The sequence below is a fragment of the Rutidosis leptorrhynchoides genome, chromosome 5, assembly GCF_046630445.1.
Source record: "Rutidosis leptorrhynchoides isolate AG116_Rl617_1_P2 chromosome 5, CSIRO_AGI_Rlap_v1, whole genome shotgun sequence".
In the NCBI taxonomy this organism is placed as follows: Eukaryota; Viridiplantae; Streptophyta; class Magnoliopsida; order Asterales; family Asteraceae; genus Rutidosis; species Rutidosis leptorrhynchoides.
In genome coordinates this window covers 398,966,582-398,974,298 of record NC_092337.1, presented here as the reverse complement: position 1 = coordinate 398,974,298, position 7,717 = coordinate 398,966,582, and the positions used below count along the sequence as shown (strand labels likewise).

Genomic DNA, 7,717 nt, shown 5'->3' with positions numbered 1-7,717 from the left:
CATCTCATACGAACCATACCCAATAAAAGTACACCTTTTTGATTTAGCTTCAAGCTTGTCTCTATCCGCATCTTTGGTCTTCACATACGCCTTACACCCACAGAGCCTAAGGTGATCATAACTCACCTTCTTACCTTGCCATTCTTCCTCGGGAATTTGGAAACCCAATGGTGTTGAGGGTCTCCTATTTATCAAATAAGCCGCCGCATTAACCGCATCCGCCCAAAACATCTTAGGTAAACCGGCATGTAGTCTCATACTCTTAGCCCTTTCATTCAATGTACGATTCATACGTTCGGCGACCCCATTGTGTTGCGGTGTCTCCGGTACCATTTTCAACATTTTGATACCGAGCTTTGCACAATGGTCTTTAAACTCAAGACTACCATATTCCCCTCCATTATCCGACCTCAAGCTTTTGACCTTTAAATTTGTCTCATTCTCTACCATAGCTTTCCACTTCACAAAAGTTTCAAACACATCAGATTTAGCTTTAACAAAATAAACTCATACCTTTCGAGTGGAGTCGTTAATGAAGGTGACATAATAGCGAGAATCTCCATGTGATTCTACATTCGTTGGACCAAACACATCCGTATGAACTAGCTCCAATTTCTTCAACTTTTGTGTATTCCCCGATTTCCCAAAAGTCACCTTCTTTTGCTTCCCATAAACACATGGTTCGCAAAACCCAAGATCCACCTTTTTCAAACTCGGAATTTTCCCACTCGAAACAAGCATCTTCATACCCTTCTCACTCATTTGCCCGAGTCTTCGGTGCCGTAGAGTAGATTCGGCCCCATCATCAACCGTAGCAACCACCGTGTCTTCATCCGACACCTCAACCATATAAAGAGTTCCCCTTTTATCAGTTTTATGTCCACAATCCACGACACAACTACCCTTAACTACCTTCCATTGATGGTTTTCAAAGGTAACTGGATTACCTTCATCATTTAGTTGACCGACCGAGATAAACATCCTCTTCAACTTAGAGATGAACCTCACATCTTTCAAAATCCAACTAGAACCAAGATTAGTCTTCAATACAACATCTCTTATTCCTTCGATCTCAAGCTTTTGTTGTTTGCCAATCTAACTTTACCTTGATACGCCCAAAAATTTCTCATCACGCTCATAGTGGGAGTAGCGTGAAAAGAAGCTCCCGAATCCAAAATCCAAGACTCCACCGAATTCTCAACACCACACAAAAGTGCATCCTTCGTATCATTCGCAGTCAAGTTAACACCTTTAATCGGAGAATTCTTACAATTCCTTTGATAATGCCCCTTTTGATTGCAACCCCAACAAATAGCTTCACTCCGGTCTTTTGATGGAAACCTCTTTTTGGACTTCTTCCTACCCTTCTTGTCACCGTGAACAATTTTCCTACTCCGGTTGTCGGCACTTAATAAGGAACCGGATGATGATTCCCCCGAGTTTCTCCTACGAGTATCTTCACCGAGAATCAAATTCCTTATACTTTCAAACGCTAGCTTAGTAGTTCCGGTAGAGCTACTAACCGCGGTCATCGTACCCGACCAACTCTCCGGTAATGATGAAAGCAAGATTAGTGCCTTAAGTTCATTATCAAACTTGATCTCCACCGATTCAAGTCTTTGAACAATATTGTTGAATTCATTGATGTGATCCGTTGCACCCGCACCTTCCTTCAACTTCGTATGGAAGAATTGTCACATAAGAAAAACCTTGTTTGCTGCCGTAGGTTTTTCATACATGTTGGCGAGAGCCTTCAAACAATTAAACGTAGTCTTCTCACTTACAACGTTATAAGCGACATTTTTTGCAAGTGAAAGACGAACCGCACCCAAAGCTTGACGATCCAATAATGCCCAATCGGCATCACTCATGCTTTTGGGTTTAGTCTCCAAAAAGGGTTGGTGAAGTTTCTTTTGATACAAGTAATCTTCGATTTGCATCTTCCAAAATCCGAAGTCTCTTCCATCAAATCGATCAATCCTAATTTTTCCATCTTCCGCCATCTTCCCAAACTTGTTACCTTGAGCTCTAGATACCAATTGTTAGGGTTTTGGACCCAACAATAAGAGTAATTTGCAGAAAATTACTCATCCACAATAGACAAACGAAAGATAAAGAACGAAAAATTAAGAACGCGATAATTAACGTGGTTATATGTAATCAAGTGTTGATTACTTTAATCCACGGACCAAACTAGAGAGATTTTATTGATAATTTTCGTGATACAATGTTAGGGTTACAATAGGGTGTTTATATAGGCAATATCTAACAAGGAAACAACTTAGGGACCAAGAAATCGAGTTTCTAGACTTTTCACCCGTCAGAGCCCGATTCGTGATCGAGAAACTCACCAAGCTCTTATTCTCGCGATCGCGAGACACACATCGAGAGTTTCTTCCAGTCGCGACTTCTGTCCTCCAGTTCGTGAGTTTCATGAAGGCAAGGTTCGCGATCGCGACTTTGTTTCTCCCGATTGCGAATTTGCACCGCAACAACACTATACTCTTGTTTTAATTTTGCTTCACATCCAACAATATATATATATATATATATATATATATATATATATATATATATATATATATATATATATATATATATATATATATATATATATAAAGAGATGTAACTTCAAGTTCTACTACTATGTTTTATTAGAAAAAATAATAGTTGAGAGTACCTACTACTATCTACATATCTAAGTAAATACTTTGAATAAATCAACATAGGAGGTTGAGACTATTCAGATTAAATGTAACCCACAATAACCCAGTTCAAGTTGCTACCTTTAACATGTCATTTCAAAACAACAACTTCATATACATCTAGTCATTTCAATTTTAAATAACTTTTGTATGTGCTTTGTTAATTTTACTACAGATCTTCTTAACAAATGCGCTACATATGTAAGTCTCTTACCTTGCAAATTAGTTAATCACCCACATCTATCTAATGAATGTCATGGTTAAGTTTTTTTATAGTTGCAGAGGATTAAATGTAGTATTTTTATATAGTAATACATTTTGGGAACTGTAAACTTGTTTGAGTAGTTCCTATAAGCTATTGAAAGCTATCTGGTCTGATTGACCCATTTGATCTAATGTCACTACATAACGAAAGGAAAGGGTTCCTATCTATACATATTTATCAATGAGTTCAATCACATTATCATGTAAAGATCAATTATCAATCTTAATTATTCACTGCTCATATCAATAGCTTATACATAGTAAATGGGTCAAGACTACACATGTAAAGATCAAATTATCACTCCTAAAATGATTAATGTACAAAATTTTCAATCCTGTAAATAAATCATGGTACTTGAAAACACAAGAATCATATCAGTATATGTAACATACAGAATTTTAAATCGCCATCACTGTAACTTATATCACTAATCAGCAAGAACAATATAAACTGCAAGTATGCAACTATAACTATAACAATAACAATCTTTGAGGACAAGTGCACTAACTTGTGCATGCACTCACATTTTTCTTGCCACAGAGACTCCTACTTGATCATTTTGTGAATCGGACCCACTGAACGCTTACTTTCTTCAAAGTTCAAGAGAATTTTTTTAGTGTTGTTTTGATCCACTTCAAAAACATCTATTGGATTCGAAGAAGATAGGGGACCGCCAGACACGTGCTCCTTTCAATGTGTTGATTCACATACAAAACCAAGTGATCACCCGCCTTTGTACAATGGAAGCCTGTCCTAACAACACATCAAAGGTTATTAGAAAAAGAAATCACAACAAAAGTAGCACAAAATGAGTTATTTAGGCTGTTATTGTTTGGGTTATAAAAATAACCCAAAATTGCGGGGTTCATGTAAGGGACAAATCAAATATCAAATTGTCCGAATAATACGGATTTATAAAGTATTTGTTAGGTTGTTTAGAAACCAAAACAATATCAGAAGTAATGTGGATTTAATTATAATAAAGCGGACTAAGTTACATCCGAAAAAATCAAATAACACGAAGTTGAATACCATAATACTGCAAAAAAAAAAAAAAAAAAAAAAAAAAAAAAAAAAAACTTGACTTAGTAGTTAAATGTTTGATCGAGTTTTCCACATTACTTCATGATTCTAATATCTTAAGGTGTTGATGAATTGTATAGAGAACAAAAATTGTTTGCTTTATTATGAGATACTTCGAGTCTCGATGTGTATTTAGTCAACTCCTTACTCACAACACCATTCTCTATAATAATGTGAATTTGGTAATATTATTAACATCCATCCTGAGAATGTAAACTATTATCTGTTAATGGACACTAAAACTGATCGGTAAAACTTCTAATAACTATCAAGAGATTATCTGTACGCCATTTTGGGCTGATGGCTAATAACTTCAAGAATTTTGAGTTCTTAATTAAGTGCCTTAAGTAAAAAACATTCTTTCAGGATGATCCCAGAGAAAATTATTTATACAAAGGCAGTCCAAATTCGCCCACAAAAATTTACTTTCACAATTCATTTTTTGAATTCGTATATTCATATACGAATTGAATAAATTTATTTGTACAAATGATAATGAAATAACGATGGAATATAACAATAAATAGAGTAAAGATTTTGCATTATTTTATATATATATTAATCACATTACTGTCACAAAGGCATATACAATCATGTAATTGCAGATGACTATTGTAGAAAAAACATTTAACAGACGTTTAATCTAAAAGCAAGAAAGAAATCCCGATTTTTTATTTTTTTTGAACTGCAACGGGGTCGAACTCATTAAATTGTCCACAATGGGGTCGAACTCACAACCTCAAGGTTGATGAGTTACCTCGACACAGCTAAGCCATAAGCCCTTAGGTCGAAAGAAATCCCGATTTACTTTCAGTTTTTAATTGTTTGTTCATTAGTTACTAACCTTTTTTCGATCTCTACTCCTCTTGAAAGCTGTTACCCATTTTTCTCTCTTCCTTTTTACCTACAATGAAACCACAACCATAAATTGTAGAATGATAATATAAGATCAACCGATGGTAAACCATAAATGTATGTATTGGTTATATAAATAGATGTGGCTATATATTTATATACCATTTACCTTCTCAAATTACCCGATTATGTTTGTATCCACCACAGAATTTCGTTCCTCATTAGAAACAGATGATGAAGGTGGTATGCATTTTTGTTTTGTCATAGTGGTTGTGATAATAGCTGGTCAACTCAACTGTACCTGGCCCGAGCATATCAAACCTCTCATAATGAATTTTGCAATTTGGAATACTTAAAAATTAAGAATTCCATATATGCATCGCCTTTTCTTAAACTTCCTCGCGTATATCAAACCTATCATAATGAATTTTGCACAATGCCACTTCAACCTTTTTTGTTACTATATGAAACTTCTTGGTGGTTCTATCAATTTGCAACGCCTGTAACCCACGGAAAAAGAATAAGACGAAGTAAACGAATCAGATCATATAGGTTAGTATCATTGACTATTACAACAAAATATATCCCTAATGGTATAACATTAACTGTTTTGCTACCGTAAGAGAATAAGCTTATCAAACTAATTATTGTGAAGCTAAAAGTATTACTCTAATAGTGCCACTTCTACTGTAAGCAGATTCATCTTCATGGCAATAAGTGGTGCTGGACAACTCAACTATAACATATAACCACGGATATTATCATAAAAATAGAATGATTCCAATAAGTTCATACACTAATACACATGTATCTATATATTTTGTTATAAACTTGTATCATATAATAACAACAGATATTCAAAAATTCAAACAAAACTAAAAACCTTAGTAGCATATTTACAATTTTTGAAGTCAAAGTGAAACAAACGCGTATATCAAAATGTCAAAATACAATAAAAAATTAACAAACCTTAGTTGTAACACCCTCATCATCTTTGTAGCACAGCTTATCCAAAACTCCATGTATGAACGTTAAATACATTCTTAATCAGGCTTCACCAAGTGAGGTTAGAGGCATAATAAATACAGCTTATGACAGCTGCATGAAGAATATACTATTTTATGAACACGGGTTTATAGAGGTTTTTATAAGCTAAAAATATTATAAGCTTGAAAAGTTCATGGGATCTAAATATGCAGTAACATAAATTACCTCGGTTTGCTTCTGTACATGCATATTAGTAACATAATGGTAGCTACATTATGATCCTCATTTATTCCACTAATGGAAGAAGCAATGGTTACCATCATATCAACGGTCACATGTTTATAAAAGTGCCTGTTATATTAGCTACATTATGATCCTCCGAATACTCTACGATATCATCCAATCACTGAATCGCCATCCGATAATTATCAGAAAGAAACTTGAATGCTTCCTGCAAATTCTTCAAAATTACAAGGTAACCTGAAAGATACGATTGGGAATCCGATAATGACTTCTCCAACCCATGAATTGCACCGCGTACTTTCATCACCATTAGCTTGTGGAACAATAGTTCCGTTTTCATTAGCCACCAACAGCATCAAGTACATCACTTTGAGCATGAATGGGTCGAATAGCAGATTCTAAACATGGTAACTTTGATTAATCTCTTCTAAGGTGTGTGGTCCCACTTTATGTATCGATAACCTAAAGCTTCACGTTTATCTTAATTAACTTTTGATAAATTCCATGCAGATATCAAATTACCTATCCGTCACTCACCCCTTGAACCTATACAACCACAATGTGTTTTGGAAATTTTATGTATTTACACCACACACCTTTAAGATAGAGTAATAATGAAAAAGGATAAGGGCTTCAAATAATCATTCAGTCATATAAACAAATAATGATAATAATACTTTGAATTAACTTTATCGAGGGTATGTTCTTTGTTCGTAACCCTAACATTACCTTTCGTTCCTTGTTTATCCTTGCTAAGATCTTCTTCTTATTCCCATATCTGTTACATTGATTCATCCATTTAGTAAGAATCAAAAAGATAAACCTACTAAATCAAAATGAATTCAAAAATAATTAAACACTCATCCAATATAATACATTCATTCATATATCGATATCAATATGATGAACCCTAATAGAGAGCGTATCGTAATTTTTTTTTTTTTTTCTGATTGGTGATGTGAATGAGTTGAAAACGTTGAACCCTAATTAGTGTAGCTTTTCCCGTCCCTTTTTTGATTAACATGTGCAATTAAGTGATTTTAACCCCTGATTATCCCTTAATCACGTGATTAGGAGAGAATTTTGAATTGAATGGTTTAGTTTAAAGGTTGATTTAAGATTGAGTGGTTAGGATTTGTTTTGAATGGGATTTGTCACTCAATAAACACTTTCTTATTAGTGTAAGAGAGAGAACTATATGGAGTAAGAACTAATATAATAGGTAACTTAAAACTTTTCATTAATACCTCTTGCTTAATTTATTTATTATTTTTTTTAGTGAGTAAACTCGCCTATGAACGAGTACATTGACTCCTTCATAGAAAGTAAATCTTGGATAATCAAGCCCCCGAACGCGAGGCCTGATACCTGGTGAATTGCGCATTATGCGTACACCCACTGGTCACACTCTCTTTCTGAACATTGACATAAGCAAAAATTGAACTCTGGTGGTGTGTTTAGATGATTTTAATAAATATTTTATATCATTTAATAATTTGTCAATAAGGTAATATTTAATATATTAATATATTTTTTAGAAAATATAGTTTAATAATTAATTAAGTTAATAAAATAGATT

At 34.1% G+C, this 7,717-nt stretch overlaps 1 long non-coding RNA gene across 4 annotated transcripts; it reads right to left on the bottom strand.

Annotated features, from left to right (window-relative positions):
• Window positions 1-3,297: 3,297 nt before the first annotated feature.
• Window positions 3,298-7,307, bottom strand: LOC139847872 (uncharacterized). 4 transcript variants are annotated; one of them, XR_011759729.1, is made up of 7 exons: window positions 7,015-7,307; window positions 6,868-6,916; window positions 6,121-6,684; window positions 5,878-6,006; window positions 5,078-5,408; window positions 4,898-4,957; window positions 3,298-3,718 (listed from the first exon to the last, which is right to left on the bottom strand). It is a non-coding gene; the product is annotated as an uncharacterized lncRNA (long non-coding RNA). The 4 variants fall into 4 exon arrangements; XR_011759728.1 differs by having other exon boundaries at window positions 6,868-7,307; XR_011759727.1 differs by having other exon boundaries at window positions 6,121-6,916.
• Between the last annotated feature and the right edge of the window lie 410 nt (window positions 7,308-7,717).